We start from the raw sequence: 11,220 nt of genomic DNA on the forward strand, positions 1-11,220 counted from the left end.
AGATCACTCTATTACATTCCTCCCCTTTTAGAAATGTAGAAGTTACTCAAAACAAATAAACAACCCAACCAAAAAATGCAGCAGCTCAATAAGAAGCCAAAAAGTGCAAAAACAATAATGTTCGTGTTGGAGGAGTTGTGAATGAATGAAATATGAAATCCATGCTGCAGTCTGCAGGTGTACCTAATGTTATGGCCCTGCAGTCATTCACAACTCCTCCAACACGAACATTATTGTTTTTGCACTTTTTGGCTTCTTATTAAATAACTTTTTTAAATAGATTCAATCTTGCACATGGAAAGTTTAAGTGTGGGCTTTAGTTGATATAACACTCCCGTCAGGGGGTGCATTCAACGGCGGGGTGCATTCTCTACCACCAGGAGCCTCACACAGTGCGTCTTCGCAGCGGTTTTATGATTGCTCAGCACAAGAAATACTTTACAAACATACAGTTGTTGACAAAATACACTGTACATTATATACCTCAGCTAACTAAACTATGGAAATGTATAATATAGTTCATATAGCAATACGGTCTCACTGCACAGCAGGCCAGCAGTTAGCCGAGTCCGCAATCCATGTTGAGGCACAACTGAGTGACGTGCCTCAACTAGCTGCTGATCACAGCAAGTCTCTTCTCAGTATTTGAACCGCAAATGTGCAAATTCAGCGATTTTGAATAAAAATAATCTAAAACTGGTGAAGTTAAATGGAAAATAACTTTATAGTATAATCACTGGATTCATATAACAATTTAATTTTTTTTTTTTCTTTTTACATTTTTTTCTTTCCATGATGGCAGGTGAGGCGGGGCCTCACCTGCCTCTAGTGACTGCACGTCACTGTCCTGCACATATGATCGTCTTGAGACAATAGTGAAACAGGTGCACCCTGAGCTGCCTCTTACCCGACCCCTTCGAAATGACAGCTGCCAAGTGTGCATGGATGAGGGTCGAAGGTTACTCTTGAAATAGCATGCAGTGAAAATGTTTGCGTTGAAAGTCTTGGAGCATGCGTGCAACATACAGTACAGTGCAGTTTTCTATTTTGACCATGTATGATACTGACTAAAAATATTTCATGTTTTGTTTGGACTTAAGGGATCAACTGTTCAAAGACTGTTCAAAAAATATTTGTATTTTTAAATCCGCACATGCATCACATATACATGTGTATTTTGTTTAGGTTTATTTTTTTAAATGCGTAAGTTTGTCACCTAGTACCCACTTTCTATTTACAGTCAACATGTTGACCTTTCGTGTATGAGTGAGCAGGGAGAAAACAGTACTGTATGTTTGCAAATCAAAATGCAGTGCTAGATAACATACACAGTGTTTATTTGCCGCACTGATGAGAAAATATGAATAAAAAGAATAGATACAAACATCAAAAGAGTGATGTATTTATTGTGCAAACACACACAAACACACACACTTGATCAGATATGCTAGAAAAATATAACAGTGTTTGCACTGGTATTACATGGAGAATATTAAAAAATGTCATTACAACATGTAATATTGCACAGTTAGGTCTGCACAAAATTAATAGTGTTTCTTTCATAATGGAAAATTGTCTGAGATGTTCTACCGAGTTTGGCCTTGGGATGGCAGTGTCTAACTGGACAAGGTCGTGAGTGGGAGAAACACCCATTGTTATGGTTATTGTCATGGTTATGGTTGAAGTTTTTTAGAACATGTATAAAGTTACAATATGATACATTGTATAATATACATGAAATTGTTTCCTCTGTATGTATTTAATGGTTTGATTGGCCTAAACTGGATCTATGTTTGCTATTTTTTTATTTGTCACTATAAAGTGATATTTATTTCAGTATTTAATTTGACCCAATTAAGAAGGCTATGTCTGAGTAGTTTACTTCCTTCACATAAGCTGCAGACCTGTTGGTTTTATTTTGTGATACCACTCTGTACGTCAAGGAGTGACAGTTGGTTACCAGTCACTCATTTTAGATGAGGTGTGGGAGTGACCGCCATATTGCTGTTTAAGCATTATGTTACTATTCATGTGTAAAGTATTGCATAAACAACTAAATGTGAAAAAAACATGTAAATACATTTATTTTTTCAGTGTTGGGCATTGAGCATCGACGGTAACCAGGACTTACGTTCTGATTTAAGTTTATTTGGAAAATGTATACAGTTACAATATGATACATCGTCAAATTTACATATTCGTAAATTATATATCATAAACGTCGATTCCACACAGAGGCAGCTACAGTAGCAACTGCATATTTCCATACATCCTGTGGAGTCGCTCCCCAAGTCAATAATCCTCCTTTGTGGCAAATAAACAACATTTCTTACAAGTACTATTATCACTGGAGGATGAGGCTAAATATGTTACACAAAGAGAAAAGTGGGGGAGCAGGCAAGATAATTGCTAAGATAGCCGCTAAAACTAGCTTGATACAAGACAATAAATACTTTCTTATTCAAGTTTGAAAAATGTAGATGGAAGCAAACTACAGGACAAAGTAAGCAACTATAAAAAGAAAATTAACAAGTATATTAATGAGAAAGAGAAGATAATATAACAACTGCTTGGCTGCTTTGTTGCCAAGCACTCTGCAGTCATGCTGTTGCTATGATAGAATATACAGTCAATGACAGCTAATGCTAGCTATCCAAATTGCTATTACTAGCTAACAACACCTAAACCAGGGGTGTCAATCGTACGGCCCGCGAACAGGTTTCATCCGGCCTGCGGGATGAGTTTGCTAAGTATAAAAATGAGCCAAAATATTTGAATGAAAGAAACTGCTGTTCTAAATGTGTCCACTAGATGTCGCAATAGCAAGTCTTTGTATCTTTGTAGCTGATGCTACATATGTAAAAACAATAAACCACATGACGTTAGTGCACCAGTTGAGGAAAATGAGCAAACTACATAAATATCCTGTAATTTGATTTTGATATAATTTTTCCATGTTGTTAGATTGAAATTTAACACCAATGAGTTGACTGATGAACATTGTCACATAATTTATTCAGAAAGTATAAATAACGAAAAATAAAAATCGAATACTATTAACCGCAACATGTAAGTGTAAAAAAAAAAAACAACGTTATGATGTGTGCATTTTCAGAATGTGCTTGTTCTATTTTTAAACAAAGAAAACAATCTGAAGTTGTCTTTATTTTTAAATTATCGTGCCGTGATTTTACCAGCCCGGCCCACTTGGGAGTAGATTTTTCTCCATGATATAATGTGTAAAATACATTGGAAAGTGGCACCCTCTAGGCATCTGTGTAAATGTTGCAAACAGCCCCTTTAATATATTTACATATTTTTACTTGCCTACTTTATACCTTACTAATTTCACAGAGGCAGCCACAACTGAACTATATTGCCTTCTATTGGCAGCACAAGGAGATTACACAAAGCATGTTTTGTGACACGACCTAAAGCGGTCTGTTAAAAAAATTGATATGGGCAATGATGCTCCATTATTCTTGCACATTGCAAAATACTATTTTCCTCAAATTCACTTTAAGCATCTTCGCTCGCACCTCCCACTCTCTGTGGGACATGTTTGCCTATTTCGCGCGGCGAGCAAAAGCCACTTACATAAGAAGACTGACAAAGTAATCAAGTCAGACTGCAGTTTACAAGGCCGAGCGCACGGCTCAGTGAGCAGGTTGAAAGAGGTGCAGAGGCAGGCCATATAAGACATCCCTTTCACTCAGTCCTTCCTCACCTTTTTGTCGTCATCTTGTTCCCATTTCTTGCTCTCGTTCCTACAATCAGGCGAACGTTTGGTTCTCTTTACCTCTCTCATACTGGACTTAAACATCCCACGCATATGCGTACGGTACATCCTGTAGGTATGAGCAGTGGAATAGAAAATGTGAGAAAAAGCTGCCGAGAAAGAATTTTAAGGAAGCTGTGTATGGGAAACACACTGATTGTAATTGTTTTGTGTGCGTGTAAGCATAGGCGCCGATCCCGTGGGTGCTTCGGGGTCCGGGCAACCACGGACAATGCCGAACACCCACGTGGGATTGATGGCAACTTTCAATACATTTTTGAAATATCCATCTTGTTGTTATTTATTTTGTGACAAGTTTGGTCCGTTTTACATAATTAAAAGTCACACATTATATAGCCTATATAAAGGTTAACAAAAAGCTCATTGAGCTTATTGAACTAATGACACAATCATTTTGACTTTGAACACACTGCATCCAAGCGAATGAAGGGCATACTTACTCAACAGCCATACATGTCACACTAAGAGTGGCAGTATGAACAATGCCAACACTGTCATCAACATGTGCCATATAGTGAAACCACACAAAACAACAATGACAAACACATTTTGGAAGAATATTTGCACCGTGACACAACATAAACACTACAGAACACATTCCCAGAATTCCCTGCAGCACCAACTCTTCTGGGACGCCACAATATAAACAAACACCATTGGTGGATCTACACCTAAAATCCACTGTAATGATACCACATACAATAGCGTATCTAGTCGATATACTACTATGATTACATCGCTATTTTTTAACATCACAAAATCTTCTTTCGTTATTTTGAAATGTATATTATTTTTATAAACTCAGGAAATATGTCCCTGGACACATGAGGACTTTGAATATGACCAATGTATGACCTTGTAACGACTTGGTATTGGACTGATACCCAAATTTGTGGTATCATCCAAAACTAATGTAAAGTATCAAACAACAGAAGAATAAGTGATTATTACATTTTAACAGAAGTGTAGATAGGACATGTTGAAACAGAAAATAACCAGATATTAACAGTAAACGAACAAGTAGATTAATATTATTTTGACAAAATAATAGAATGATAAATGACACAATATGTTACTGCATACGTCAGCACACTAATTACTACTACTTACTACTAAAAGACAAGTTGTCTAGTATGTTCACTATTTTATTTAAGGACAAAATTGCAATAAGAAACATATGTTTAAAGGCCTACTGAAATGAATTTTTTTTATTTAAACGGGGATAGCAGATCTATTCTATGTGTCATACTTGATCATTTCGCGATATTGCCATATTTTTGCTGAAAGGATTTAGTATAGAACAACGACGATAAAGATCGCAACTTTTGGTATCTGATAAAAAAAGGCTTGCCCCTACCGGAAGTAGCGTGACGTAGTCAATTGAACATATACGCAAAGTTCCCTATTGTTTACAATGATGGCCGCATGAAGTGAGAGAGATTCGGACCGAGAAAGCGAAAATTTCCCCATTAATGTGAGCGAGGATGAAAGATTTGTGGATGAGTAAAGTGCAAGTGAAGGACTAGTGGGGAGTTGAAGCTATTCAGATAGGGAAGATGCTGTGAGAGCCGGGGGTGACCTGATATTCAGCTGGGAATGACTACAACAGTAAATAAACACAAGACATATATATACTCTATTAGCCACAACACAACCAGGCTTATATTTAATATGCCACAAATTAATCCTGCATAAAAACACCTGCGTGTTTGTTATGCTAGCTCCTAGCTCCTCTGCTAGCTCCTAGCTCCATAGAACGCGCCAATACAATTCAAACACCTGATCAACACACACAATCACTCAGCCCAAAAGACCGTTCACCTAACCCAAGGTTCATAAAGCTTATATATTTTTAAAAAGTTACGTATGTGACGCGCACATACGGTCAAGCTATCAAATGTTTAGCAGCCAAGGCTGCATACTCACGGTACCTGGTATTCAGCTGGGAATGACTAAAACAGTAAATAAACACAAGACATATATTTACTCTATTAGCCACAACACAACCAGGCTTATATTTAATATGACACAAATGAATCCTGCATAAAAACACCTACGTCTTTGTTATGCTAACTCCTAGCTCCTATGCTAGCTCCTAGCTCCATAGAACACGCCAATACAATTCAAACACCTGATCAACACACACAATCACTCAGCCCAAAAGACCGTTCACCTAACCCAAGGTTCATAAAGCTTATATATTTAAAAAAAAGTTACGTACATACGCAAAAAAAAAGTTGCGCACATACGGTCAAGCGATCAAATGTTTAGAAGCCAAAGCTGCATACTCACGGTAGCACGTCTGCGTCTTTGTCATCCAAATCAAACTAATCCTGGTAAGAGTCTGTGTTGTCCCAGTTCTCTACAGGCGTCTGTGTATCGAAGTCAAAAGTCCTCTCTCTCTGTTATCCGAGTTCTTCCATCTTGACTGCATCTTTCGGGAATGTAAACAAAGACGCGCCGGCTGTGTACTGTTGTTGCTGACTTCATTCGAAAAATACGTCCGTTTCGCACCGACAACTTTCTTCTTTGCTTGCTCAGCTTCTTTCTCCATAATGCAATGAACATAATTGCAACAGATTCACGAACACAGATGTTCAGAATACTGTGGAATTATGAAATGAAAACAGAGCTTTTTTGTATTGTATTCAATGGGGAAGGCATACCTCTGTTCCCCGGGCTACGTCACGCGCATACGTCATCCTCAGAGGCGTTTCGAACCGGAAGTTTAGCGGCAAATTTAAAATGTCACTTTATAAGTTAACCCGGCCGTATTGGCATGTGTTATAATGTTAAGATTTCATCATTGATATATAAACTATCAGACTGCGTGGTCGGTAGTAGTGGGTTTCAGTAGGCCTTTAATGTACCCTAAGATTTTTTTGTTAAAATAAAGCCAATAGTGAAATTTTTTGTGGTCCCCTTTATTTAGAAAAATACCGAAAATTATTCTATTTGCATACACACCAAAACCGGATAGACTACAGCTCAATTTATGTGTCCAAAATGTGATGTCGAAGTGCATGAAACCATTCTGCGTGCGAAAAACAACTCATATGCTTTGCAGCTGTGCAGCAATATGGCGCTTTGACTGCGACCGTAACTTAAAAATATCAGCCAAATTGTCAGAGGCCATAAAATTAAGCACATTTGTGAGCAAAGCAGTTATGTGCATCTGTTGCGTTTGTGTAAGTAAGCATGAAAAAGCTGCTTAACAGACACGCTCAGTCCCCGGGGTTTCAATCTTTAGGGCCCGGCTCAGAGTTGTGTGATTGGCCCACGATGTTGTTTAGTTGGAGGGGAAGAGGAGCCAACGGCCATGCCTCATCAGGGCCAGCCACCACCTGAGCACTAGCCTCACACTCATGCTTTTGCAGCGCTTTTCGCATGTCGTTATCGTCACTATCTCCAATTGATAGGAAAGCATGCTGTTTGATACATAATACATTAGTGGGGTATGACTGGGGGTAAAAAGAGCAAAGATGGACTGTCTCCCATGGGGCACTGTGACATTTCTCTACTCACATGTTTTGACTGCAATGGACAGTGGAACCTTGCAAGTAGAAAGCCCCTGAAATCCCACAATTTGGTTTTCGACCAGAGGTTTGGGGAAATATATGCCTTTAAAGTCTCAAGTGAGATGTCAGCAAATCTTGCGAGAGCTTAACTGGAGAGGATGCGCCTGTTTTGCTTTGCATTTTTGCAACACTTAATCCAAACCAGCCTCAAAAAAGGTCAATTAAGAGAAAACATAAAAAAGATTATACACTGGAAGTTGCCTGAAGTAAGCAAGAGTACATGGTACATATTTTTCTTTCCCTTTTTTTTGTACATTTTCGATAGTATAAAAACCTTCCAGCACAAGGTAGCTAACAATGCAGGTAATGGGGATAACCCTCTAATAACCCTCCAACAATGTCTTATATACATGCTGTAACCATGTAGTAACAGGCACATTCATAATAACATGTAATATTCACAATATTTTGGTCATTTTAAGCATTATTTTAACTTCATTTCTGGGCGCACTGATCTCACAGAGCGTAAAGCAACGAACACTACTTCCGTTAGTAACAACAACTACTAATCTTGACAGACTTTGCGAGAGCCAACGACAACTAATTTGAGACAAATGATAATCAGAATTGTATCTTTTTGAGCCTGAATATACGGAAGATGAGCAACTAGCTATTAGTTTTCGAAGCCGGGTTTCTAAGCAGATAAAGCTTTAGTCAAACACTATGTGCCTGATTTACTAAAGGTGTGCGTGCACTAAAACATGTGCAAACCTGATAGCACACGCAAAGCTGATCTACTAAACGTGTGCAAAGTGAATTGTGTCTGTCAAGTGAGCAATCCATTTTGCGTCTCCGTCCTCATTAATATGTAAAATATATGCTGATGATCAACACGCCCACAATACTGGGAGAAGAATATGCAAATATAGTTTTTTAGCACGCACGATGTGATTTATCAACACTTATCACAGTTTTGTGAGCACTATTCTGCATTTTATTTTGCACGCGTGGGAAGGACATGCAAGCTGACAGTTCCACACACGGCTGTAGGATCAGTGCTTGCGCTGCAAAGACAAACAATAAACGAGAATCCTCCGTCCTACGTGTGTCAACATTTTGGACGGTCACAAATAAAAAAATATTAGACATATTTTCTATTCAGCAACATCATCTTATAATGTTATAGCTGCTAGAGTACTTAAGAACCAGTCAAAACAAAATCAACTGATGTGTTTTGGTGTCATTTAATATTATTTTAATTACATTGGTTTTATTTCACGTAGAATATTATTCAAATATTTCTTATATGAAAACAACGTATTTAAGTATGAATTTTTATGCGTCTTGAGCGAGAGTAAGGCACAGCCTCACTCCAATGAGCGCACCTTCGGCGATAAACCCCCCGCCCCCAAAAAGTGGTTTCAGTGTAGGTGCATTGCAGGACTGCCTCTAAAATGCCCACAAAAAGTGGTTCATGTCTCCTGCATGTTTGAAAACAGAGCAAAAGAGCACAAGTAGGAGCAAGATAAAATGAATATGCAGTAAATGAGAGTGTCCGTGGTAATGCCCCGTATAGTACACGCTAGGGTTGTACGGTATACCGGAAGTGTTGGAGACAAACCCCAAAATGCAGAGATGGCAGGCTTGTTGCAGGAAAACATGACTTTAATGTAAAGATGCAGGAAAACAGGAACCAGGATACAGCAAACAGGATACCAGGAAAACTGGAGACAGTAAACAGGAACCAGGAGACAGCAAACCGCAAACAGCTAACAATACTCCAGCACTGACTGGAGGGCGAGGCAGGTATAAATAGTAGCCTGATTGGCAATTGCCACCAGGTGTGCCAAACTGCCAATCAGGGACAGGTGAGGGAAACAAGCGCTCAGGGAGACGTGCAGGAAAAGGAACCAAAATAAGAACGCTGACAGGAAATAAAACAAAAACACAGGGAAAAACCCGAACATAACCAAACTGTCAGTGACAAGCCTGACGCGATACTAATGAATAATTCGGTACTATACCACCTCTAAAAAGTACAGATCCTCCACCCCCCAAGAGCATATCTAGTCGATACTTCTATGATTACATCGATATTTTTTAGCATCACAAAATCTTAATTAGTTTTTTTGTAATTCATATTATGTTTATAAACTCAGGAAATACGTCCCTGGACACATGCAGACTTTGAATATGACGGATGTATGATCCTGTAACTACTTGGTATCGGATTGATACTTACATTTGTGGTATCATCCAAAACTAATGTAAAGTATCAAACAACAGAAGAATAACTGATTATTACATTTTAACAGAAGTGTAGATAGAACATGGTAAAAGAGAAAGTAAGCAGATATTAACAGTAAATGAACAAGTGGATTAATAATACATTTTTACAGATTGTCCTTAATACTATTGACAAAATAATAGAATGGAAAATGACACGATATGTTACTGCATACATCAGCAGACAAATTAGGAGCCTTTGTTTGCTTATTTACTAATAAAAGACAAGTTGTGTAGTATGTTCACTATTTTATTAAAGGAAAAATTGGCAATAAGAAACATATGCTTAATGTACCCTCAGATGTTTTGTTAAAATAAACCCAATAATGCAATTTTTTGTGGTCCCCTTTATTTAGAAAAGTATCGAAATACATTTTGGTACCAAAATATTGGTATCGGGACAACACTAGTACACGCAAAATCCTCATTTAAATAAGGCGGTCTGCACCACTTCTCAATCGTCTTAGTAAAACCCACGTAACATGCCCACTAATAGTACACACTAGTTTATAGATTGCACACGCTGTTTAGCGCGTGGAGTTTGGAGCTTAGTGAATCAGGCGCTAAGCCATCTTGTAGTACTAATGCTAGTTAGTGCTAAAAGTTTCATCAACAAAAAAAGGACATAACAAAACAGACACTTACAAGGACAGGATGCCAACTGATGGACTGGTCGCTCCTCAGATAAATCTAGTTTAAGACGGTGTTCAAACTAAAGGTGTTTACAAAGTACAAAGAAGAAGAACTCTGAGAAATATTTTGAACCTTATTGAAAATAAGATAATTTTCTCACTATGTTAATTACAACATTTTTAACTATTAATTTTCCTGAGAACTTAATGACTTATTATTTATGGAGTTAAACTGTGTAACAATTGATAACAGGAAATGAACAAACGTGTTAGTAATTGCTTTGAAATATAAAAGGGTTAGGATGAAATAAGCTCTGCTTCTTCCTACTCCTTTTCGGACAGTTAAAGAGAAACTGAAAATTGTAATGTATCATGTTGTAACTATATGCATGTTCGAAATAAACTTGAGCCACAATAAACCATAAAAAAATGTTGGGAAGAAATCTTGCTGCGTCTTCCTAGCGATGTCTTGGAGTTGAGACCCAGTATCCACTGATTTAGTCGGTCGGATTTTTAGTCAGTAGAGTGTGGAATTTTTGCGAAGCTGTGTCTCTACAACAGAAAAGTAGTTTCTCTGTGTTAGCGCTTACGATAAAAATGTTGCTATAGCTTGGTAATATGCAGGTCTTGGTATGTACAGTAAATGGAGCATTATTTGAAGGTTCTTGGATATTTTTTTAGCGGGCTTCATAGGCGAAGTAGTAAAATCCTCATTACTTGTATTGTTAGTCGCCTCGTGCTAGCAGTTTTATTCCATTTAAAACACACAGAATGTCACGGCGCGGGCTCGAACCTGCTTTACACCGCCAGCAGGTTCTGCCAGCACCTCCGTTGGCAGCACGCCAGGACACGCCCCTGCTCGCGCTGAGCACATCGCGCCCACGCGTCAGCAAAGCTGCAGGCAATCTTTCATCAGCGCACCTGGGATTAATGAGAGAGGACGGCATAAAGACCATCGGACCCGATGAGCCTTTGCCGTAACGTA

Source organism: Entelurus aequoreus, linkage group LG05, assembly GCF_033978785.1.
Source record: "Entelurus aequoreus isolate RoL-2023_Sb linkage group LG05, RoL_Eaeq_v1.1, whole genome shotgun sequence".
NCBI classification, from domain to species: domain Eukaryota; kingdom Metazoa; phylum Chordata; class Actinopteri; order Syngnathiformes; family Syngnathidae; genus Entelurus; species Entelurus aequoreus.